Source organism: Spermophilus citellus, assembly GCF_964194105.1.
Source record: "Spermophilus citellus genome assembly, chromosome: 4".
NCBI classification, from domain to species: Eukaryota; Metazoa; Chordata; class Mammalia; order Rodentia; family Sciuridae; genus Spermophilus; species Spermophilus citellus.
In genome coordinates, this window is record NC_138185.1 from 172,452,966 (window position 1) to 172,480,640 (window position 27,675).

Consider the following 27,675-nt stretch of genomic DNA (forward strand, 5'->3'; position numbering starts at 1 on the left):
TTACTTCTAGGCATAAATCCCCTAGTTAAGTTTCTCATTGCTTTAAAGGTTAAAACCCACCATTTTTAATATGTCTTCGAAGACCTTGGGAGCCGTGCTGCTGACTGCCCTGGTGGCTTCCTCTTCTGATGAACTCCATTCCCTGCCCAGCTTCATACCCTGCCTCCACTCTGATCTTCCTGTTCCTCAACGCTAAGGAGCTCCTTCTCAACTCAAGGACTTCATGCATCTTGTTTTGTTTGCCCACTTTCCTTTTTTCTCTTTATTGGGCTTAACTCCTTCTCCTTCATCAGGCATCATCTCTGATTAGACTTCAGAGGGAACCAAGGAAGCCTTTCCTGATTTCCCAGACAATATAGGCTCAGCTTCTCTATTGTTGCTCTTTCAGGAACTTTTGAAAACAAAAGTTACTGAAAGTGTCCATTTTGAAAACAGCCATCAGAGTATTCATGCATATAATTAACAGTTCAGTGCTTATTCTTCCATGAGGATCTATTCAGAGCTGTGTACTGAGAGTTTAGGATGGTGCCTGGCAGATGTTAGGTCCTCAATAAAAGATACTTTAAGGGGCTGTGGTTGTGGCTTAGCAGTAGAGCACTTGCCTAGCATGTGAGAGGTGCTGGGTTCAAGCCTCAGCACCACATAAAAATAAAAAAATAAAAAAATAAAGTTATTGTGTCCAACTGCAACTTAAAAAAAAGAACCTTTTAGGTGGATGAGTCATTATTATATGTTGTAAGTTACCATATTTTGTAATTAATGATGCAAGGAAATGTTCATGATGCATAAAATTAAAAAAAAAAACAGAAGGATCTCAATTTTGAAAGAGTTATCTATTTCCATATTAAAAAAACCTAGAAGGATCTCCCCACAACCCCTTCCCCCCACCCCAGCCACACTTAGATTTTAACATTTTTGGAAGAAATCTGAGTTCTTAGAATTTTAATATTTTTGGATATAGAAGTATAAGAGTTGCAGGTGATTTTTATTCTTTATATTTTTCTATATTTTCTATATTTTCCACTAAAACTTCATTACTTTTATCATCAGAAAAAGTAAAAGTCATTTAAGAAGAAAAATCAGTTATTTTTACTACATTTGAATACAAGCTTCATTTAGATCTTTAAGCCTTCTTTAAGCCTTTGTAAGTCTCAATTTTTAAAAATAAGATGCATCTCACGCTAACACAAAACATCTTTGTGCTCAATGATCATGGTGAGGATATGCCAACTAAAACTATGATACTTATGAATCATAGGGCATTGAGGTTTGTAACCTTGATCCAACTAAGTAGAAGAATTGGGCAGGGTCATTGCACAAAGATAATTTGTTCAAATATATTCAGTAAATTGCTCACTGGAATATGAACAAAAATTCCTTATCTTTGGGAAGTGTATGGCTTATTTATTAGTGTAGGTTCTTTGAAAAAAGATACAGGTAACAAGCTGTGAAAGTCTTTAGCTGCTTCATTCTTTACAGTACAGTGCTTAAACATTTAAAAAGAAAACCCTAATTTGCAAAGTTACATTGACTTTGTAATTTCTGCATATTTAATAAACCCTGGCTGCTTTAACTGAAAAGTGGGATTTTTTTTATGGCATGCCATCCTTTTCATTATTGCATACTTCTTAGATTTAATTTGGCATGGGATGCATCGACCTTGGCTCTTGAAGACAAGGTTAGAATCTGTAGTGCATGAAAACGAGCTCTTCTAAACACTTTTTTCCCCCCATTTGCTACTCATTTTGTACCAGCTTAAAGAGAACACAAGGAATGAGAATGATCCTTTTTTTTTTTAGCTTGACAGAAAATTATTAGAGTAGATGCAAATATTTTCCTTTTTGGAATAGAGAGGATTGCATTCTTCACACCCCTGTTTTCTTTAGAATGTCAACAAAGTAGGACTTGCTATACAATAAGACAAAGCAGCTGTTGTGGAGGTCTCATGTGTTTAGAATAATGCTGTTGGTGGTTACTGTATAGTCTTCTGATTTTTTTCTTTTTGGTAGAAATTCATACTGGCCTCATTATTATAAAAAGATATTCTTTAGCTTGACATCCAAAAATGCTAATGCAATTTTGAAATTTTTCCAATAAATTCAGTTTTTTGAGTTGAATTTAAGGTATGAAAAATATCATTCTCTAATAGATATTCATATTATTTCTCTATTGGAGGGCATACAGATAAATTATTTGCACTTAGGGTGATATATATCCTGTGTTTCTATTTGCAAGAGACTCATTAATAATTAGCTTTCTTTGAAAGGTCTGCATTATGATTCAGCTGAAAATTATGACTTGAATGAAACTGGAAAAATGTCATAAAATTATGTGATGAGGACTCTTTTTTTTGTATGTAGTATAATCTGGCTAAAAGGGAAAATGAGTTTATTAACTCATGCAACTGAGAATTCTAGGTATAGGTCAGGCTTGTGGCAGAACTATATCTGAGTGCCAAAATAAGAACCTCAAGAAATAGTTCCTCATATCAGGTAGATCAGCCAGTTACACCTTATTTCATGACCCAAACCCCTATCATTTTAGTCAAATTTCTTCTTTCCTAAACTTATAGCTAAATGTCCTTATGACTGAGTTTTTTTTTTTTTTTTTTTGGTCCTAAAGTTTGGGTTGTTTGCTGACAACCTGTAGCTTGATTATCTTGAACATCAAGTATGATACTTTTGTGGGCAGGGCCTAAGGCACATGCAAGTCTAGAGCCAGTGGTGGGATTCACTTATTAGGACTGAGGATGGGGTGAGGAAAGGTATCTTCATTTGCTATTATGTAGATAAGAGGGATTCTATGTGGGGCATGAAAAGTGATAAATATCTAATACAACTCCAAAGAAGTTTGTATATATGTATATGTGTGTGTGTGTGTGTGTGTGTGTGTGTGTGTGTATATATATATATATATATACACACACATACATATATAATCTCATATTAGAGGAGAAGTATTTGGAAGACATCAAACTTTGACACCATTGAGGTCTAGGAGACTATTTGCCTGAAGTCCTGTAAAAATTCCTATAATCATGGAGGATGAAGAGGTTTATATCCCGTAGGTGATTACTACTAGCTGGGAGATTGAGGAGCTATTGTAAAAATATCTTTTGATCAGATAGGGATTCTGTGGAATTTCAGTTTGCTAATGTCTAGCTAGTTCTTTTTAATTAAACACATTAATTGTAGAAGTAATCTTAGGCATTAAAAATAGTTAATAATGAAATGGCAGTCCCTCTTGGTGTCCCAAAGATTTGAAGTTTATATTACTTTTTGCTAAAGTAGGGCAGCTCATAGAACCTGAAGATAATGCTATATTGAAGCCACATGGGATTTGGGTTATCTGTGGCAGATTGTTCTGGTTTTGGAATTGACCCAAGATCTAGAGAGTCTTCAGACACTTTAGCTTTCATTGTGAATGAAATACATGTTAATCACCTCGGGGTCACTGTGACCAAAACACCTGAAGAGAAGAACTTAGAGGAGGAATAGTTTATTTTGGCTTACTGTTTCAGAGGTCTCAGTCCATGGTTGGCCAAATCCACTTCTCTGAGCCTATAATCCCCAAAGATACCCCCAGTGATTTACTAACTCCTGCCATACCCCCTGCCTGCAGTTACCACCCAGTAATTCATTCAATTAATCCACTGATAAGGATACAACCCTATTCAATGCCTAAAAGCCCTACTCCCGAGCCTTGCTGCATTTAGGGATCATACTTCTGAAACATGAGTTCTTTGGGGGACATTCCAGATCCAAATCCCCCCAAAATACATTTATAAATTAATTTGACATAGTCCTTACATTAAGCATTGCATTGGGAAATATAGGGAGGGAAATAGTTGTAAGATAATTATTGGATGATATGTGAAGTAAGTAGATATATTTTTATAAATTATACAGGCAGTTTTATGTTTTTCTGCCTCTTCGTTCATGTATCTATTTGGATGCACCTTAAATTTATATAGGAAGATGGGGAAGATAGTTTCTTGGAACGTTCACTGAAGTCAGGTTTCCAGAGATCTTTCAGAGCCTCTTGAAATCCTGTGGAAAGTCCAGAATATGTCCTAGAAATTATTTGAATCTAGATAGAATCTTCTCAAGTCTGACCAAAGGTGTTTTCCTTTATCCAAATTCGTCCCTTTTTTCCTTTCTTCTTTTTGTCAAATTTGTTGTATAGAAGAGGGTATAGGCATTCTGTTTGGCTTGGAATTTACTCCTTTGATTAGTGTGTACCTTCATCTTTGTCATGACAGGAGGGCCAATTGAGGATCAAGATGGCACCCTCATCTGGTGATTGCAGGAACCACACTATTAGCATTGTAATGGAATGAAAATGTGGTTCTTTTCTCAATAATTGTTTAATAATAATAAAAGAAGCATCATCTCTGTTAGAAAAAAAATTATATGATTCTAAACAAACCATTACATTTACAGTTTTCTTCCCCTTTCTTATATCATGGATAAAATGCAATTTGTATATTAGGCATTTTGGTCATTTTATAAAGTAATCATAATGAAAGGTGTATGTTTTTTCAGAAACAACTTTTAGACAGATGTGTACTTTAGTAAGGTTTTAAATTTTGCCCTATTAGGAAATTATGTTTCTCAGATACAAAAACGAACATTTTCCTCCAGCAAATTGGAATGAGGAAACTTGTTGAGGACTTAGAATCTGGGAAGGAAAATAAAATATCAACTAAAGATATGATCGGTCCTCCTCTCCATCTGGTGGTAGTGTTAGTGTAAATAAGAAATTGTTGAGCTGGATAATTTAATTGAAAAGCAGATGATGCTGTCTTTCCCACTGACTAGGGTCTATTTGAAGTTCTCATTACCATAGGCACAAAATGTATTGGAGAAAGTAAATAGGTCAACGAACCTTGAGGGCAATTAAGTTCTCATGTGTAGGGCAATAACTTTAGCCCATGTCTTCCAAACTTTTAAAATTACCCCAGTGAACTAGCAGCAACTTTTAATGAGACATGAGCAAGGAACATACAGATTGTGTAAGATGGAAAGTTAGATGGCCATTGCAGAATCATTGCTCTGCTGCACATAGGTTTACTCCATTTGCTCTTAATGAAGCATGGCCACTTTCTGTGTTCCTGCATTTAATTCCACTTTCTGTATGTGCTCGTTTCACCTTCCTAGGGATAAAGAGATGCGTGCATTACAAAGAAATGAATCAATAAAAGAGGAGAAACGTTTTTTTCTGGTACAAGATTAAATAAGAGGCAGAGAGAAGAGAAGCAAGCAACATATATAGATAAAATATTAGTGAATTTGAAATCAGAAATCTGGATAATTTTAGTTCTGTTATTTATTAGTCATGTGACTTTGGGTAAATTTATTCAATATCTCCTGTTCTTAGTTATATAACTGATAAGATTAAAGAAGTGATTTAGATAATCTAACTCAATTTTACACTATGGTAGCCAAATAATTTTTTTTAAATGAACAGATAACTTTAAAAGCTATTTTTAAGAACCAGGACCTTTGCATTGAATTGTCATTGAGATTCACAATTGCTTTTTGGTTTGTTTTGGTGCAAAGTGACAAGCAGGCAATTTTGAATCTTGGAACAGGAAAAGAGCTTGAATTTAATTAGAAGAGTTTAGGGAGAACAGTCTGGGATTTTGAAAACAATGGTGTTGTACTTTATTAGCTTCTATTTCTCTCATTCTTGCACATCCTTATCTGGATTTTTAGGTGTAAACTCTCTAGTTCAAACAATATCAGCATTAAAAGTTGCTTGGGTTTCCTCAGTTTTTAAATGTAGATGTGATTGTTTTATTTTATACCCTGGGAGTATATTCTCCTTATACCCTGGGAGAGCTTCAATAGTAATAATAGCTGGTAGTTTTTGAGGAGTGTACCATTATTATTTTTTTTTCACTTAATCTTTATCAAAATGTCATAAGCTAGTGATCATTTTCGTTTTCATCATGTAACTTGGGAAGGCCACATATGACTATATCTGTCAGCAAAAGGCAGGGTCAGGATTCAAATCCCAATCTGGTTTCCAGAGCCCATCTTCTCTACCTGAGGAGGTGCCATAACACAGTGGTTGTCAGCAATCGTAATAAAAGCTAATGTGTACATGGACTTTTTCTGTATCAGGCATTGTGTTAAGTGCTTTAGTTATGCTGAGACCCATGGTCCTCCATCCTCCATCCTCCATCCTCATAACAAATCTATGATGCAACTCCTAAGGCATCACCATGTCCATGAGGAAGTAGCCACAGGGAAGTTAGGTAATTTCCCTAAGTTCACCCAGATAGTGAGTGCCAGAGCTGGGGTTGGATCCATGAGTGTGGTCCTATAGTCCTAGTTTCACACAGACACTTCATGGCCTTTCTCTCTAGTCAGCTACGACTTTTTTTCTGGAGAACTTGGAAGATAAATCTTGTTCTTTGTGACAGCTATATTCCTGGGATATTTCCTGAGTTAATTTATTACCCTTTAAATACAATGAAGACTGGGTTCTGTTAATGCAAGAACCAAAGTTCATGATGTGGGAGATCTGGGGTTGCAATGAAGAGAACAGCTGTGGTGACAGTGTTGCACAATGGGCTGGCTTATCTTTTAATGGTGGCATGATGAGAACAAAAACAAACTATCTCTACTTGCCTAAATGGAACGAGAAATTTTACCTCACACTGTGTGTGTGTGTGTGTGTGTGTGTGTGTGTGTGTGTAACAATAGAGATTTAGAGTGAAATATATAGATAAGCTGTAACTTATCTATATATGTGTGGACCACCTGATTTTAGGGAAGGGCAGATGCTATCCTGGGTGTGATAATGGCAGATGCTATCCTGGGTGTGATAATGGCAGATGCTATCCTGGGTGTCATCTGGGGCTCTGACATGTTTCCATGTTTCTTGTCCTGGTTAATCTCTAGTGTGTAGTGCCAGCCTGAGAATGGGAGAATGCCCTCACTGACTTGAAATGTGCTCTGGGCTCAATTACCTTCCCATTGGTGAGGTACTGGTGTCAGCTCTAGTGAGGCAGAGTGTGCAGAATGGTCCAGTTCTCACGCTCTTGTCATTCATTAGCAAGAAAGTGGGCATATTGTGCTGTGATGTTGTCAGGTTTGGCAAGGAAAACAATGAAAGAGAGAAAAGACTTGGGGCATATGGTAAAAATAGCATTTTATAGGCCTCCAGATTTTACGGATGTTTGTACTGAGGCATAGGAATTGGTTATTCTTTTGAGAGATTGAATGGAATGTAGATATTTATTTAATAATAAGATTTCCCCTTCTTGATATTGAAAACTCCTCAAAGTCCTTGTTTTGGGGTTATACTTTGTGGTCTTTTGTCTAACTAAAGGAGCGCTTCTTTAAGTTTCCCCAAAGTATTCATTGCGGAGGGAGATATGGGAGATGGGAACCTAAATGCCTTGATTAGAAACCTTAGTTTGGGTGGAAAGAGGTGTTGGCTTAAATCAAATACGATAATTCAGCATAGAGAAATTTCACATTATATAGGACCATCCCATCGATAGTGTTCCATGGTACAATGTGTGTGTTTGAAATTGGGGAAAATGTAGAAATAAATGTACTTTTTTTTCCAGTTTTTAAAATTTGTTCTAATTAGTTATACATGACAGTAGAATGCATTTTGGCATATCATGCATAGATGGAGTATAATTTCTCATGCTTCTGGTTGTACCTGATGTACAGTTACACAGGTCATGTAATCATATATGCACATAGGGTCATAATGTAGGATTCATTCTAAATCATTCCTACCCCTGTGCCCCCTCCCTTCCCTTTACTCCCCTCTGTCCAATCCAGAATACCTCTATTTTTTCCCTAGCCATTCCCCTGCCTTGGGAATTAGCATCTACATATCAGAGAGAACATTTGGTCTTTGGTTCTTTGGGATTGGCTTATTTTGCTTAGCATGATATTCTCCAGTTCCATCCATTTACCAGCAAAACTCTTCTTTAAATATGAGTAATATTCCATTGAAAATAAATGTACTTTTACTGAAAGAAAACAATGAAGAGTCTTTTCAAAACAGAAAGAAAATAAAAGTGAATGCCATGAAGTCATCTGGGTATGAAGCTGTGGAGGTAGCAGATGCCCAGAGTGAATACACAGCAAAGTTATCAGAGAGGTCTAAGATTTGGGCACATTTTAAGGGCATGCCAATGACCATGGGGATAGAATTGTCCCTGAATTTCAGGGAACTCTTAGATACATTTATTGTGACAGAGGCCTATACCGGCTCCAAATTCAGAGGCAGCAGAGGAGCCCTTGATGTTTCCTTGTTTAAGTTTTGGTTCAGTACCATACCTGACACATTACTATATGATGCTTCATGTTCTTGACATATCTGAAAGTTTCAGGTTTTGGAATTTATAATTTTAAACATGCCAAAAGAGAGTTGTAAGAGTAACTGATCTTGGCTAGGATATGGGGGATAAAAGCCTCTAACTAGGTAATGTTTTTTGTTGGGAAATTATTTGGCTTAGTGGAAGACTGCTGCATGCCTTAGGACAGTTGTACTGCTATTGCTGATTTCAGACAAAGGAAGCTAGATCCTGCTGGGGCATGTGGACATGGCAGGCCTTCAGGATGGACTCTGAGGGGCAGAGCTTTCCAGGTCCCAGATCTTTTTCCTGATATATAGGGTTGTATCAAGAATACTTCAGTAGCCTTCACTGTATACCTGGTGCACATGGAAAACCTTCTGCTTTACAAATTTGAACTTATTTAACCCATAAGTCCTTGAGGCTAGTGTGCTATCAGATGCCCATTTTTTTTAAAGATTAGGAAGGAGATCCCCAAAGAACCTGTGGAATTTGCTCAAGTCATAGAAATGGAATTTGAACTCAGGTCATCTGGATCGAAGTTAGTTTTCTTAATTAATATACTTTGGTGTTTCCTGTGGAATAGTTTTAGGGCTCTGGAAAATTCAGACACCCGTTAAAAAAAAGTGGTGCAAATTTTCTGCACCCAATAAGCTGGGGGACTGTGCTTCTATTTTGTTTTATGCTTATAAATATTGTAGGCAACCTTCCCATAGGCATCACTGCTAGACTGTGGGCAAGCCTAGACACTGATCAAGACTGGACACTGGTCAAGAAGGCTTAGTCATCCATCAGACTCAAGATTTTTCCATCCATCTCCACCCACCCACAGGGATTCCTACTGGGAGTGTTGCCATAATTTTAATTCTAATGGCAGTGATTATACTCATAACACAAGTTCCTTGCAGGAAATAAAGTAAATACAGAAGTTTATTGATGACAGAGAGTAGCATGGAAATCAGCACCTTTTTCTAATAGCAAATGGGAAGAACATAGTGGCTGTTTTCTCCTGTCAAAGAGTAGTTCTTGATTTTCACCACCCTTTCTTCACTGGGAGGTCCATGACAGGGAATTTTCATGCTTTCCCTTTCTGTTTGAATTCTGTGGCATACCCCCTTTGATTCTGCTCCTCCTGATACCTTGGATTTGGAGACCCCCACATGGGGAGATATTTTCAGGTGAAGAAACGATCCCATATTCTGACAGTGTCTGTCCAGTGGATCTGCTGCCTGCTGCCGGATGCCTCTGTTTCTTCCACTAATGTGTAGCCCTTGATTTTAAGCCTAGGGCCCTCCAAACTGTGGAAGGGGTGCATCAGATCCTCTTTGTTTACATTTAGAGCACTGGTACTCTGTGCCAAGAAGAAACTGCCTCTGTCCTGTTGCCAGATGCATCAGCTTTGGTTGGTAACTAACCAAAAGCTCTACTTAACCCCTTAAGCCTGCCTCTCTAGAGTCCTTTCTATCTGAGTGATACATAGCCCCACCATCCTGTCAGCTGTATATGCTAGGACATCTTGGCTATCATTAACCCTTGAGCCATGTTCACTAAATTTTGTAGTCTGTCTTTTTATTATCTCTCTCTCTCTCTCTCCCTCTCTCTCTCTCTTTCATTTGTTTGGTACCATGGATTGAGCTCAGGGGCACTTGACTACTGAGCCACATCCCCAGCCCTATTTTGTATTTTATTTAGAGGCAGGGTCTCACTGAGTTGCTTAGCGCCTCGCTTTTTCAGAGGCTGTCTTTGAACTCCTGATTGTCCTGCCTCAGCCTCCCAAGTCTCTGGGATTATAGGTGTGTTCCACCGTGCCTGGCGGTTATCTCTTAAATAAGATCTCTTTCTTCTATTTCCATTGTCCTGTTTAGTTTCAGCCATGCCCTGTGTTTCTCCAAGTTAACATAGTAGCCTCCTAACTTGTTTCCCTGACTCCATTTTGAATCCTGTTGCTGCCATTATATTCATAATGTTTACTTCAAGGAGACTGCTGTGGTTTAGATATGTGGTGTCCTCCAAAGGCTCTTGTGTAAGAAATGCAAGAAAGTTTAGAGATGAAATGATAGAGTTATAAAAGCCTTAACCCAATTGGTGCATTAATATGCTGATAGTGATTAACTGGGTGGTAAATGTAGGTGGGTAGGGTGTGGCTGGAGGAGGTGGGTTGCTTTGGGTGTGCCTATAGGGTATATATATTGTCCCTGGTGAGCTGAACCTAGCTCTCTCTGCTTTCTGTGTGCCATGTCCTGAGCTGCTTTCCTCCTTCATGTCCTTCTACCATGATGATCTGCCTCACCTCAGACCCAAGGCAATGGAGCTGGCCACCTATGGACAGTGACTTCTGAAACAGTGAGCACCAAATAAACTCTTCCTCCTCTAAAATTGTTCTTGTCAGGTCTTTTGGTTGCAGCAATGAAAATGTTAACTAAAACAGATAGTGATATAGATTTCCTACTTAAAATTCTAAGTGTTCCTCATAATACTCATGATGAAGTTAAAATGCTGTGGCATAATCTGTAATAAACTCTAATATCTGCTCCTTACTGCTTCTGTTCTATATCCTTTTGTGCTCCCTTGTGAGTGGTTTGGCAGTCATTGCAACCATTTGTAGTCTTCTGAACTTGTTTGTCTGTTTTGTGACTTTACATATGCTTTCTTTGTCCCTGGAATGACTTTGTCTAACTCTCTCCTGATCTTTATTCAAGGCTCAGCCCAGCTGTCATTATCTCTGAAAAAAATCTGCTTTGATTTTTTTGGTTTGATATCTTACTCTTAAGCCTCATTCCCAAAGGACATTGCAAACCAACACCAGTCATTATTGGACTGTACTATAATTGAGAATAAATATATATATATATATATATATATATATATATATATATATTACGTGGCTGTCTTCCTCACAATGCAGTAAGCTTTTTGAGAGGAGTATGGTTTCATTATTCAACTTCCAATACTTATCACAATAGCTGGCTGGTTTGGATTTGGTTTATCCCCCCTGAATTCATGTGCTGGAAGCTTGTCACCCAATGTAACAGTATTAGAAGGTGGTGGGACCTTTAAAAGGTGAAGCCTACTGGGAGGCGATTGGGTTATGACTGCCTTTGTGATGGGTTAATGCTGGCTTGCAGAGTGGGTTAGGTCTCACAGGACTGGCATAGTTCCTATGAGGATGGGTTGTTATAAAAGAGTGAGTTTGGCTTCTCTCTACTCTCTCTTTCTTGTGATATGTACTGTTGCTTTCTTTTACATTCCTGATATGTGATGCTATCTATTGTATTATGATGCAGCCAATGGCTTACCAAATGAGGCTATCTGAGCTTGGACTTTCAGCTTCCAAAACTATGAGCTCAGTAAACCTCTTTTCTTTAAAAGGCATCAAGCTTCAGGTATTTTCTTATAGCAACACAAAATAGACCAAGACAACTGGCATATAGTAGATATCTACAAATATCTGTTGGATGGAAGAATAAAGAAATATAGATCCTGTCTGCATGGCTCAGAGATGGCACAGAAACTGATATTTTGGTAGTATCAAGTTTACCCTAGAGATTTGGAACTGAAGCATCTCTGCTGCCACAGAGAAGGATTGAATTAAGGTCTTTGGTCTCTGAAAGATGGGTTGTATAGCTTGGCTGTTGTTGCAACTGTCTTGGTGGATGCCAATGATTTGGCTCTCTATGCATTTCTAGGAAAAAAGAGAAGAGTCAGGAAATGTCTTCATTCTGTGCATCTGAGAAATTTATCCTGGACTTAGGAACTGAGACCCTCCTTACACTGATCATCAAGGGTTCCTTTTTCACTAACTTTGGGTCTAAGAAGAAGTAAGCCTGGGGTTGTATTTTCAAGGTAAGGAAGAATTCTCCATATCTGTCCTGGTTCGACTATGGTAATAATGGGAATTGAGACAGACCCCTATATGGGACCAGATAGAAACTGAATTGCTAAAACACCCAGAGTCCCTTTGATGAGTTGATTGGAACTGAATGAACAATTTCAGAGTCGGGTCAAAAATTTTGACTTAGGCTCCATGTTAATTAGCATACAGCTACAATTCTTAGAAAAAAGAGACCCCGAAATATGGCTTCTCATGTGACAGCCTAGAAAAAACTAGTGAACAATTAGGCTGGATAGGGGATCTGCTCACTGAGGTCATCTACAGAGCTTGATTCTTTTTGTCTTATAACTCTTCTCTTTGTAGGTTTGGAAAAATTTATTATGCATAAGGCAACACCTACAAGATACATAGTTATGTGCTGAGAGTTTATGTTTCTAACAGTTTTCCTGAGGATGCTGATGTTTCTCATCTGTAAACCACACTTTACAGGAAGGGGGAAAGAAAAAGAGCAAGAAGTGAACCCCATCTATTTTTAAGGCAAGTCCCAGAAGTTGTGTATATCCCTTTTGCTCATACTACATTGGCAAGAACTTTGTAACACCAGGGTTAGAAAGGAAGCCTAGGAAATGTAGCTTCTAGGTGGCAGGTCATGTTCCCAGAAGAAACATCTGGATTCTATTTCAAAAAGGAGAATAAGAAAAAAAGTGATCTTTGCCCAGGTCTGCCTATAATATAAGGATGTGCATTTCTGTCCTCTTGTGCCCTGGGACATGGAAGCAGGACTCCTTTTTCCGGCTCAGAGTGGTTCTCCCAGGACTTAAGGAATGCCCTGAGCCTAGCCAGGTCCCTGGGGGATGGGAAGTCCTCAGATCCATGAATTTGGCTTGTGGGCCATAGCAGTAGTGGGCTGAAAACACTGATTTTTCTTTATCCTCCTACTTTTTCTTTTCCTCTCTCTGCCTCAGACCTCTCCATTAAGTGTCCCCCCCTTTTTGTTCACAGCTAATATTACAACAATTGTATCCTCTTCCTACTGCTGCTGTTGATAGTTTCTATAGAAGCTGACTGCTTGAGTAGGAATGAAATTCTTTATATTCTTCTTGTGGGTAACTGAACCCTTAAACCGATTGCTCCAACCACAAGCATGACCTTCAAAACCATGAAATTGTTTTAACCTGCCAAATTGCCTAGCACAGAGAGTGAAAGAACTACGTTGTATCTAATAAAAGGATTTCTGGATACGCAACAAAAGTGGTCCCTAATGTGGGTTTTACTGACCTAATGGTAAAAGCTAGTATATTTTCTTTCATTAAAATTCTCAGCAGCAGAGTCTACATTTTGTCAACAAAAAGCCAGCGAACTTAAAGGTTTTTACTATCTCTGGGTATTGTTAAAATAGCATTTCCCCTACTTAATTCTCACTTGCTAAGTTTTCATGGCACTAAATTCTATTTCCATTCAAGTTCATGTACTACCATTCCCTTTAAAAGAGGTTGTCTGAGAAAGATTAACTTAGTCTCTTTCTCTGCTTCTAACCTACACCTTCATAAGCCATAAAAGCCTAGTCTAACATCACCCGGATTGAACTCTTTCTGTGGCTAAAACACATTTTGAAGCTGAATAGCATTTTCCTGTAGAGAGTGATGGTAAGAGCAGTCTCTGAAGTCACAGTGCCTGGCTTCAAATCCTGGCTGTTATCCTGCATACCTAAATGTTTTATTTGAATTCTCTAAATCTCAGTTTTCTCTTTCATGGAATGGGGATGCTAATGCTACATACCTCGTAGAATTTCTGTGTTGGCTATTCTAACACTTGCTGAAACCACAAGGAAGACTTGACTTTAGACTGAGTTATGGAGGCCATGGCTATCACATTGTGGAACTGAGTCACTCTGAATGCAGCAAAGACAGAGCATTTATAGGTGAAGAGCAGAGTGCAGGGGGTCAATGAAGAAAAAATGAATAAGAAGCAATATCAAGGGCATTAGTGTTAAACTGTTCTAAAAGGTTTTGCTAAAGCAGGCCAAGAATTTATAAATCAAGGATGGAAGATGATGGATTTGATCAGATATCAAGGGTGATTGTATAATAAGGGTGAAGAATTCTCATTAAAGTGACTTAGGATTCTTACTACAACTGTGCTAGGCTAAGGCAGAATGGGGGCTGGGGTCTAGGCTAGTCAAGAAGAGGACTCGGGGGAGTATGAATAAAGTTTGGTCAAAAAAATATTTGTCAATCATGAGACTTAAATTAGATAATTCATATAACAACAGTAGGCCAGTCCCTAGCACATAGTAAAGGCTAATTAAATTAAATGTTAATATTATTATTCTTAAAATTAACCATAATTACTTACCTCTGACATTTTATGAGTATATATGTTACAAAATTATTTCATATCAAAATCTAGAGCAAATGCTTTTCAAGTGTCCTTCTGAATTTACCAGGACTCTTATTTCCTTTAAGGCTTTTTCTGTCCAATCTTACTCCCCTGATAGGATGGTAGAAGACAGGCTTGGTAACTGCTTGTTGTGTTTGGGAGATATGTCAGCCAAAAAAGACAGAAGATCATCCTGAAGGGGAGTGCTGAGGTCAAGAAAGCATCAGGTCCCAACATGGTCTCATCCTAAGAAGCTGAGATGGAAGAAGAGGAGCCAATGCATGGGGTCCTATTTGGGTTAGAGGACAACCAGACCAGAGAAAGTGAGGCAGCAAACTTGAGGCAATATCGAAATGCCATAGCCAGTGGAGCCTGGGGATGTGGTTTCTACATATTCAGGGTGAGCAAACATTGTTCAGGCTCTTTAACTGGGATTTAGAAGGAGAGATTCTATTAAATTCCCTGGGAGCTGAAAGGGAAATAACAATGTGTGGTACCTGAAAATCAAGGGACATGCTGGGTTTTCTTTTTTCTGCTTCTCTTTTTTCTTTTTTGATGACAAATTTCTTGTGGCTCTACCTCTTTTCACAAAAACCTGAGAAATACGCCTTCTAGAAAAGTCAATACTTTATTCATTTGCAAGTATTCTACTCTTTAACTATCAGAAAGAAAAACTTTAATAAGAGGCAGAAGTCATTATCTAATTTTATTCATGACAACCATCCACTGCTCCTCTTCCAGTTGGCCTGATGCTTCTCTGCTGCAAGGGCTGCCTTCAGAAGGCTCGGGTCCATCCATTGCTGTACCCCCTGCTCATGTGTCTTCTTTCTGTTCTGTCTGTTGTCCTCTGCTGTGGGATGTCTGTATTCCAGCCCTTCACCCAGATTATCCGTTAATAGGAAGGGACCTAGAAGATTCATTTAGCATCTGCAGGATTTCTTTTTAACATTTTATTGTGGTATAACACACACAGAGAAATCCTAAGTGTAGAGCTCGCTGAATTTTTACAGTCATCATAACCATGCAACCAGCTCATGAAGCAGATTAGTACCAGCATCCCAGAAACTTTGCTTCTGTTCTTTTCTAGTCATTAATCATCCTCCATCACTGTTGTTCCACCAAAGGCAACCACATCCTCACTTCTAACTGCAGTGACCATATGGTTTGCACTCTTTTGGGTCTTGCTTCTTTCTTTCGCTTAGCACGTGTGTGAAATTCATCTGTATTGTTGAGTTGCAAAGTATTCATCCTTATTTCTCTATGCACTCCATTGTGTGAGCATACCTGTTTATCATTCAGCTGCCATAGGAACATTGGAATTTCTGTGTTAGCAGTATGTTTAATATCACTGCATTTAAAAAAAAAACAGAATTTAAAGATTTTGCTGTTAAAGTTGAGAAGAATATTCAGGAAGGGGAAGATTTAATAGTATAAGTTGTCTGATTGGCAAACTCAAGAAACAAAAGATTGTCCTCTACTCTACCTTTAAAGTATGATCAATCTACCTTTGGTATTTCACTATCAAGGAAAATGATTATTTGAATACACCCTTGACAAGGGTTCCTTTGGATTGTCTCCCATTCAATATTACTGAGGATTGCTTACCAGTGTTCATCAAAAGATGTTGCTTGATAGGACAGCAGTTATTTGTTACAAGTTCTTACCAGGAACAGAGTGGACTATGATTTCAAAAGGGAGTTGGATCTTTAACTGGTCATATAGATGTCTTGCCAAATTTCCTTTAAACAATCATGAAAGAAAAAGGGGAGTAAGGAGAATATTTAACAACTTCAAAATCTGTTTTCTAATATGTAAAGCTTTATTATTTAATTAATCTCCTTTCCAAGCTCTTCTTGTGTGCTCTGCCAAGTGTACTGTGATAAATCATACACAAAAGTTGCATATACTGTGGTTTTTATGGGGAAGTGTCTGCCTGTTTCTCCATGTTAGCAGTCATGTGTGCCTGCATGTGGAACAGAGGTTACTGTGATTAATGGACAACATGCCTGACAATGCTTTCCTGCTCAAGCTAATGAGCTAAATAGTTTATTTCATGCTCCATTTCCACAAATAAATGGCCGTAATACATAATGTGATAATTCCTAATGTCTTTGGAGTGCATTTTCTTGTATATAATGAGCACAAAAATTTTTAAACATCTAATTTAGACATTGCATTAATATGATTTTACATGTTGGTAGATTATGAAATGCTGCTAGAATAAAAATGTTTACACCGAAGGAAATAAAGTTGCAAGAATTAAGTAACAACTGAAAAAGTTACCACAAAGATATTTTAAAAAGTGCTCATAATAGACTTTCGCTTATTTTCATTTCACTTACCCTCATGAGTAAAACTGCAGTTATTCTACATGTTTATATAAGCTTGAAATAAACTATTCATTCTTTAATCATTCTGGTATATTTCTATAAAGCAGAATTATAATTCAGCTTTGTATATCTAATATTCATCTTTTCCCTTGTGGTTTTGTGTATCTTTCATAGGTTCTTATTTAACATTTATATTAGACAAGAACAATCTGGCATTTAATCACCAGATCACATTTTTTTTGACTTCTCTTTTTTGTACTATCTTTTAAATCTAAACTACTGAGTTCATTCTTCTCTTGCCCCTAGATGGAAAATCGGGCAGACCCCATGACACATCTGGTTTCTCTTAGATAATATAAAAATCTCAACAGTCACTAGAGGTTACAAATGGAGTCTCAATATAGCAGCAACCACATATATTTCTTCTTCATAATAATCAAATATCAAAACTTGCTTTATAGTTAAGGCTTTTCCTTGTTAGCATTTTATCTCCTTCCTCATTCTACAAATCGTTTCTGTGACCCTTCAGGGAGGAAGAAGGAAAGAGGCAAGTTCCCTTTTAACTCGTGTTGTCTTCTTGATCTAGCAACTGTGCAATCTTCTGTGCTCAAAAGATGTTTACAAGTCAGTCGATTTCTTGTAGGGGCTAGGGATATTTCACTTAAGACATGTTTTCGTACAGAGGACAATGAATCTGATAGCTTGTCATTTACTTTTTTTTCAGCTTCACATAACACAGCAGTACCTTCAGGGTTGCTGAGATCTATTTTGCCCCTCTAGATGGTTTTCTGGACAAGGACTGAAATCACTGAAGGCCAGCTCTTTCCCCCTAGTTCTTCAAGGGAAACAGTTGTGTATTCTCTGGGAAGGTAATCCGTGTGCAGTTTAGAAATGCCTCCCTTACCCTGCCACTAGAATAGCTCACCAGAGCAAATCATGCTGTGGATTGCACAGGTCTGAGTAAACACCAGACAACTAGGTCCTCCAATTGCAAAGGACATATATTAAGTATGCTGAAGTAGCTGATTGAAATCCTTTTCCCTGAGATGAAAGGCCATTTCCCCCTGGCAGCAGGTAGAAATCACAACACAGCTTCAGTCCTCTTTAGAAAAATGCTTTCTTCTCTATCTTTCAACTCCAAATCCTTTATAGCCTCAATATGAGTGAGGGGTTTGAGAGCTCTAAATTCTTTGTAAATTTTGTGTATGTTCTGTTATATCCTTTGGGATGTGTTATCTATGGTCTCTTGTTGACTCAGCCCCAGATTATTTTCTTAACATCCGGTTACACTTATTTTTATAACATTCTTAGTAGAGCATAAAGGTACTAATAAACACAGAGATGAAAACAATTAATATATTCCATGACATAGGTTTCACTGAAAGCTGGTGAAGCTATATCAAGCTAAAACATTTCTATACAGCAAAAGCATCAATAAAGTGAGAAGGAAATCTATAGAATGGGAAAAAATATTTGTAAACCATATATCTGATAAAAGATTAGTCAAAATATTGATTGAAATGTTTCAAAATATTTAAGAAATATGTACAGTTTAATAGCAGAAGCAAAACAAAACAAATAGCCCAAATAAAATTGGGCAACAAATCTAAATAGACTTTTTTTTCCAAAAAAGTACATACAAATACCAACAGGTATATGAAAAAATGTTGAACATCATTAATCATCAGGTGAAGTGCAAATCAAAACTACAATGAGATGTCATCTTACACCTATTAAGTGGCAAAGAAATAACCAGTGTTGCTCAGAATATGGAGAATTGGGAAACCTTGTATAGTATTGGTGGGAATGACATGTAAATCAGTATAACCATTATGGAAAACAGTATGGAGCTTACTCCTGGCCTTTCCAAAATAATCACCACATGATTCAGCAATCTTACTTCTAGGTAATATTCCAAGGAAATGAAATCAGTTTCTCAAGAAGATATCTGTATCCCTATGTTCATTGTAGCACCATTTCCAATAATGTAAATATGGAAACAATCTACATGACCATTGATGGATGAATGGATCAATTGTGGTCTACATATACAATGGGATGTTATTCAGAATCCATAAAAAGAAGGAATTACTGCCATTTGATAAATTGGTTAAGCTGAAAGAATTCATTGGAGCACATGAGCATTGTAACATTGATAAACCTAGAGAAAGAACATTATGTAAAGTGAAATAAAGGAGATACAGAGAGACATATACTATGTTATTTCACCTATATGTGTAATCTAAAAAAGTTGAGTTTTATTAAAAACAAAAATTAGACTGGTGGTTTCCCCATACTGTGGGAAATGAGAATATATTAACCAAAGTGAACAAACTTTCAATTATAAGATAAGTAAGTTCTGGGGATATAATGTAAAGCGTCATTACAGTTAATACTATTGTATTTTTCACGTCCTCACCCACTCCCTGGTAAATGCATGATGATGGATGTGTTAATTTGACTGAGGTAATCATGTCACAATGAGAACATATATCAAAACATCACATTGTACATCTTAAATATATGCATTTTTGTCTGTTTAATAAAGCTGGAAAAAAAGAAACTTTGACACATTTTTTTTTTTTTTTTTTTTTTTTTTTTTTTTTTTTTACTTATAAAGGAGTAAGACTTCTGCTTCTGGCCATGATGAAATAACAGAAACCAGATTTACCCTCCTGACTTAAACAACAACAATGACAACACCAAACAAAAATACATAAAACAGCTGTTTCTAGACATTGCATAATAGGCAACACAGGGCAGAGATTCCTGAGAAAAGGGAATGAACAAAGTAAACTCTATAATTGCTTTAAATACTGTCTTCAGAGAGTTTCCATGTTGTAGCAAAAGCTGAAAGAATTCAATGGAGCACATGAGCATTATAAGAAATGTTAAAAAGGAAGCACTCAGGCAGAAGTACATGATAACAGATGAAAATGTGAATCTAAAGAGAGGAATGAAGAACCCTGGAAATTGTAAATATGTGAGTAAGTAGAGCAGAGTTGAAAACTTTCTTCAATTCTCCATAGTACATAGGAATGTATTGATTAACAAAGAAGGAAAGAACTACATTAACAACTCTATAGGAAAACCAACAGATTGTATAGTGACAGAGTGGCCACAATTTACAAACCAAACTTAATGTCACAAAGTCTTTAATGCTGTATCCATGCCCATGTGAAGACAAGATCAGGAAAAATGGAGGAAGTTGGTAAAATTGAGGAAGTTGGTAAAACTGAAACATTAAAATCTGCTTGTTGCACAATTGAGTATGTTTCTCAAGCATGGTGAATATTGGAAAAGACTTTAAACATTTCATGCTACTCGGCTTTAGGCAAGATGTTTTTACTGTTCATGTCTGGGAAACAATTTCAGTCTCCTGGTTTGCTTAGAAGACAGATTGGAGAGACGCTCTTAGTTGTTTGTCTGAGGGTCAGTGTTATATAGAGGGAAAAGGATTAATTTAGGTGGACGTTTTAGGTGCTGAGTGTGGATAGGGATTCTTGTGCCTCCTAGAAACATCTGTACTTTTCCATAACACAATATAGCAACTAAGTCAACTTAGAATCACTGAAATGTTAGATGATCATGTAAGTCAAGAAATTTTCTTCTCATTACGCTATATTTGTTGAAAAAAGTATGGCTTTCCATATTTTGATATGTTAATAAGTACTGTTTTTATTATTTTATGTAAATAAATTACAACCTAATTTAAGAGTATATTCTTGTAAAGGCAGATGAGTCTCAGCCAATCATAGCTGCTGAACTTCTGCCAAATGCAGCCCACTAGCTGGCGAGACCATGTCCATCTAAGGCAAATGTCTCATCACACCATGCCCAAATAAGGCAAACACTGAGTTGTAACCAATCAAGTGGTTTTGTGAGTCACCTCCTTTTTTTCTGTATAAATACTCCGTGTCCATGTTGCTCAGCGGAACTTTCTGAATCTCTCCTGATTCAAGGCACACACCAACTCTTGAATTGTTTTTACTCCAATAAACTCTGCTAAATTTAATTTATCTGTATTTTTTCTTTTAATAGTCTTGAACAAAGCTCAAGTTAAATTTTCAAAGCATCAGTCATAATTTCCCCAAAATACTGCATCTGGAAAATTAAGAATTTCAAATCTGCAAATGTTTTAAGACAAAGCAATAAGGCACTAAAGATAAAGTTTGAAACCTTGTTTGAATTTGGGCTTTTCTCTTAATTTATCTACCGAATTTTTAGGTAACCATAGAACTTCGATAGTCACTATTTGCTTCTACAACCTTGTAACATTCCAGACAGCAGGGAATTTTACTTATGCTTGCATTTCCAGCATATCCAATGGTATTTTTGAATGAATAATAGAAAATGAAAAGGATTTTTGGAAAGACCAATTATAACCTTAGTAGTCTGCATCATATGGCTCTATCAGCAACATTGTTTTAGAATTAGGTGAATGATTGACAATTACATATTTGGAAACAGATTACATCAGAAATGTTATTGACTGACAAGTATAAAAAACCGAGGCCCTATGGATGATGTTAGAACAGCATTTTACAACCTGAGGCTGAGAAAACAGTAACAACAGTTCATCAACTGGGGTAATGTACAGACCCTTTTCATTTCAATACAGTTTTTTTCCTTTCAAAGCAATGGAATATGCAATGGAGTAAGAAAAGTAGCATGTTGAAATTCAAAGTCAATAGGCTAAAAGACACTAATTTTTAGTGTCTTCTAATGATATAAGTATTAAATATATTTCCCAATGTACACTGAAATTTTCTGCAATTCATGACATTTTATGTGAAATATTGAAACCATTGGTTCATCTCTCTTCATCACTATATCTTATGTGATTATAAGAAGATTCTTTGGATAAAGTTCTATTTCTGCCACAATTTATTCACTTTGGGAATAAGATGATATATATTTACATGTGTGTAAATTGCATAGTCTGACCATTTTTGTTACATTGAGTGGTTAGGCATACACCAGTCAGAAGAGTGCAGCAGGGCACCTGGGCATTGGTTTTGACTTTGTTCTTGGAAATAACTTTAGTCCTTTCTCTCCAACACCTATAAGACTGAATACATTTATTTAGTATAGTCTTAATAACAAAGGGGATTTATTTAATTGCATGGCTAATATAAAGCAAATGATATACTTGTCTCTGATTCTTTTTTTGGTTTCATTATTAATATTTTAATTATTAGAGACTCATGATCTCATTGGTTTCACAAGAGTAAACAATTCAGTAAGCAATAAAAATCATTTCTAATTATTAATAAATGGTTATGTAGTAGACAAACATCTAAAAGGTGGGATAGTGAATTTAAAAAAATTTTTTTTTTTTGGTACAGGTTTGTATCAATAGGGTTCCCCCACCCCCAGGTGGAAAAACCCACAGGGAAAAACTGTGGACTTTTTACTGTATCATAGGATTGGATTGGGTCTTTGGTTTTTGTGTTCATAAATTTACATCTCACTGACTTTGCTAGTTTATTTTCAAAAAAGGTATTCATTTATGTTGGTTGCCATAGAAACTAGAAGTGCTCCATTCGCATGTAGTTCTTTGCACATGTTCCCTCCCCTTCATTGCTTTTCAAGTCTGCTAAATTGCTATGTGGAATTTTATGTAGAATAACCTTTGTTTGATTAGGTCTTTTGTGGAATAAAGCTTCGTAACTTTAAATGTGTTACATTATACTAATCCAAATCCTAATCTTGATGTGATTTTTGCTAAAAAAAAATCAACTGATGGAATAAAACAAATGTTTTCTAAATAAACCAGTGCAATCTTTAGAATTGAAATTGATTATAAGAAATCAAGACATCAGTAGACCGTTTTAGAGAATCTCTAAAGATTGCTTTGCTAAACCAAGAAAAAACTTAAAAATAATCTTCATATTCAAAAGCAAATATATTGGCAAGTATTACAATCAGTCACACAGGAAGTTATTGAGTAACAACCGTGTGCCTAGCTTTTTCCTGGTTCTAAGGAAATACCCCCAGCCCTGGGAGGTAGAATCACTATATTCAAGCTATTTACAAACTAGTTTGAATGTAAAGACTGTAGGTATAATTATATTGAGGAAATTAAATACTTTTAAGCCATGCCATTGAGAAATATGCAAAATATGTTTGCAATTTACAAATGATTAAATGCATTGACAAATAGCTTTTTTCTCTCACACATATGAAAAGATGCCATCCCCACCACTATGTAAGTTTGGATTCCAGGTTGTTTCTCTTTCTTGTACAATTCTCCCAAATGTCTTTAGGTAGCATGTAGAGCTGAATGAGAATATTGGACCCAGCATTCAGGAAATCAGAATTAATCCTGCCTCTGTCACTAGCTAACTGTAAGTCTTTGTGCCTTTGAGTGGGTCGGTCATTCCATTACTACTTCCAAACAGTAAATTAACATCCTGTGTCATTCTAGGCAACTAATTCTAATTCTATTATCCTAAAAAGCTATTTTAAAAAAAAATTTGTGATGGTTTGGAATTCCAAGTAGTAGAGTGTGAGTGACAGCTGAATAGGAGGGCAATGGGTAGGTCCCTGTGGCCTGAGTCAGCCTGTGACTTCAGTGTGTTGAGGGTTGTAGAGAACAGTCATATTTTATGAACTGGTTTCTATATTACAGGACCTCTGTAAAGTGGCCCTGTGATTGAACCATTAATGATCCATACTACCTGTCCAGGTAATTAGTGGTTTAACTAGGATACTGCTCTATCAATGAGCCTTCTTAATTTAGATATGCCATCAGCTAAAACCCATTTAAAGTTTCACACATATGACAGAAACACATCTTAGTGTCTACAACATCCTTTTCTAAGGGCTTATTTTAGGGTTTTTTTTGTAGATATGTTCACTCTCCTAGCAATTGTCAAATATTTGGGAGTTATGGACTAATATTAGGTTTGCCCATGTCTTCATTTTCACTTTGTGTATTTATTGTCTGCTAGTTTCACAGTTTTATTATGAGCAACAATAAGAGAGTGGATGTGAAAACATTTTGTAAACTGGACAGTGTTATGGAAATACATGTTATTATACATAATAACTGTTTTGGGGGTTCTTATTATCAGGCACTATTATCATTCTAACATGCTGTTTTACTTTTGGTCAAAGTGAGGTAGCAAGTGGTAAATATGTCTTTTCCACTTCTATGTTCCCTTTCTCTAAGATGTTCCCATTACCATCTATAGCACAGCAATCTCAGCCCCTTTCCTGAATGTGGCTTTCATAATTTTAATCTAACTTAAACCTTATTCTCCCTTGAAGACTTGGCCTCCCTTGTAGACCTCTCAAGGGTGGCTGTTTTCTAAATCCTGCATACCCCTGGTCCGAGGAGAGGTGCTTTGCTCCTCATTACAGTTTGTACAACTTTTGTCTCCTCCTTTACATAACCACATCATCTCCACTCAGCCTAGGTCCTTTATAGCTTTTGTTGTTTATACCACTCTTTAACAATATGGCACTTAACTATGTGCCGTATATTATTCTAAGCACTTTATAGATATCCCCTTCTCTAATCTTAACAGCAATTTCATGAAATTGATATTTTTACTGCCATCATTATCTCTCTCTGACATACAGCAACTGAGATAACAGTGAGTTTAAGGAACTTGCCTGAGATCACGGTGTTAGTAAGTATTGGATCTAGGATTCAGATCCTGTAATGTGGCTCCCTTGTCCATGTTTCATCTATACTGTCTCTATCTATACTGCTCTCACTCTGTTTATCTCCACTCCTTTATCCTGGTTTATTTGTCTTCAAAGGATGTTTTATCACCTGGAATATTAATATTGGTCGTTTTTATTTTATTCTCTATCTCTCCCTACCAAGCTATCAGCTCCATAAAATAGGAACTTTGTTCTTTTGTTCAGTGGTTATAAGTACCCAGAATATACTAGACATTTAAAAAATATCTGGTGAATGAATGAATGAATGAACAAACATTATATCATGGTTCTTTAGCAATAGCCTCTCAGCTGCAGCTGGGGCACTGCAAAGTGCCCTTCTGCTTTGCGAGCAGGCTGGCTCACTGTTGGGGTCTGCAAGGATAGATGGGGAGGTGGGAGACTCACCCCTCCTCCTTTTCCTGTTCTATTCAGCTTTTCCCCAGCAAAACTTCCTCACGTCAGCAGTAGTGGCACTTCCTTTGTGTAGCTGCGATTGATACCTGCTTGCAGATTGTCTGACATTTGTAGAACTAGCACCTTTATGATCACTCGGCAGTACCAGCATCAGCTCAGCAGTGTCCAGTCCTCGGGACCAAGTTCCATGGGCCTTTACCCATCAGGTCTATGGGTCCCTTCTCCAAGCATCTAACTTTTAATCATTAACTCCACTCTCTTTCTACCCCCAGCTACTGCCAGTGGTAGCTATTGTTTGCAATGGCTATCTCTATAATTCCTTAATATTCCCATTTGCCTCTTCAGTTTTCTAATGCCTGGTTAATAAGTTTTCATATTAGATTCTCTGTGTTTCAAAATGGGTGTGGTTGTCTCCTGTCTGCATCTTGGGGATTGGCTTTTGGGTACTTGAGCTTGAACACAGTGCTAAGTTCCGTGCAAATGTGCAAGAGGATATTAGTAACCCATAGTATGAAGTGTTTGTCTGCTGTTAATTGTGCTCAAGTGCCTAATAATCAAATATATTGGTTGCAGGATTATGGCATACGTTTCAATCTTGCCAAGTCTCTTATGTGAAAGACAATGGATTGAGAAGAGTGAAATCTCGAGACTTGAAGTAGGGACATCAGAGTGCACTCATACTGAATATGAGGCATTATTCAATGCCTTCTTTTATGAGAACCAATAAAGATCAGAAGGGAAAAAACACACTTTACATGATTAATAGTAAAAGTACAGTATATATTAATGTTAGAAGAGGAATCTTCGTCCAATAGGCTTCAGTCTGTGTGTCAGTTTGCCTCTGTCCAACAAGTCAGTGGAAATGGCAATGTTTATTTGAGTCTATCAACACTGAAAAATGGTATCAGTAGGTTGTACTGGTAGGAACTATCACTGAAAGTTCTGTTGTCACTTATGGAGTCTGATGTGCTGTAGCAGCCGCTTTGCTTGTCATTAGTAGCTGTCAGAATGACTCCCTGCTTCACTGCTCACAACTGCAAGTGTAAAACTTCTAGTTTTTAGTCACTGTCCTACTGCTTTATACCATGTTCTCATTCATCCTGAGTTGGAAGGGCCACAGTCTGCACCAGCTGCTTCATGTCTAGACACAGAATAAGACCCTAGTGCTGAAAGCTTTTAAAATTTATTTTTCATTGAAATTTATTTTATGTCTTCTTTAAAATTTTTTTTTGAGTATTGGGGATTGAACTCAGGGATACTCAACCACTGAACCACATTCCCAGTCTTATTTTGTATTTTATTTAGAGACAGGGTCTCACAGAATTGCCTAGCACCTTGTTTTTGCTGAGGTTGACTTTGAACTTGTGATCCTCCTGTCTCAGCCTTGTGAGCCATTGGGATTAGAGGTATGCATCACTGCACCCAGCTGAAGTTTATTTTTGACATAGATAAAAGCATGAAAATGGTCGGTATTAATCACAAGGAATAACTTGTGGTGTTTTGATACATGTATACATTGTGTAGTGTTTAAATTTGATTTATTATATCTATCACTCAAACATTGATCATTTTTATGGTAAAAATACTTAAAAGTTTTCTTTTTAAATAGTACATTGTTTTTATCTGTAGTCACCCTAGTAAACAACTTCTCTTCCGCCTCTACTAACTACCAAGCTATCAACAACTTCTATGAGATCGACTCTTTTCGATTTGATGGTACTTTTTATTGGAATAAATACATGTGAGGAGTTGAAATACTGAGTTTATGGTAACAGCAACCCATGAGAGTGGAATATACTATATGTATAGTAATAAGTGGGTAGAGTTTAGAATAGTTCTGAATCCTTGTTCAGGTACCCACTACCTGGGAAAATTTGGGCAAGTTAGCTAAACCCTCTAAAACTCAGTTCCTTTCCTTCCTTCATTAGTAAAATACCATTAGTAATTCATTAAACTTTGTAAGGATTAAATGAAATAATGGAACACTCAATGTTAAAGTTTCCTATTGATGCTATAATAGATTAACATAAATTTAGTGATTTAAAAAACAATACAGATAAGTTCTCTCATACAGACATCAGATGTATGACATGGGTCATCCTGACATAAAATCAAAGTGTCAACAGAACTGTGTTGTTTTTGCAGGGAAAAATTCATCTCCTTCCCTTTTCTAGATTTTGGAGGCCACTCAAATTCCTTGGTTCATGGCTCCTTTTTCCACCTTCAAAGCTAACAACATCGTGTCTTTAAATCTCTTACGTTGAACTCTCCTTACTCACTTATGAAACTTTTTTTTTCATACCAGTGATTGAACTCAGGGGCACTTAGCCACTGAGCCACATCCCCAGCCCCTTTTTGTATTTTATTTAGAAACAGGGTCTTACTGAGTTGTTTAGCGTCTCGCTAAGTTGCTGAGGCTGGCTTTGAACTTATGATCTTCTTGTCTGAGCCTCCAGAGCCCCTGGGATTACTGGTGTGTGCCACCATGCCCAACACTTATGGGATTCTTGTGATTACATCTAGGTCCACCCAGACAATCCAAGATAATCCCCTCATCTCAAAGTCAGCTGATTAGCAATCTTAATTCTATATACAACTTTAATCCTCTTTTGACATATAAGCTTATATTCATAAGATATGCATATTAGAGCATGGACATTTGTATTTGGGCCATTATCCTGCCTAGTGTGTTTAATAAATATTAAATAAATTCA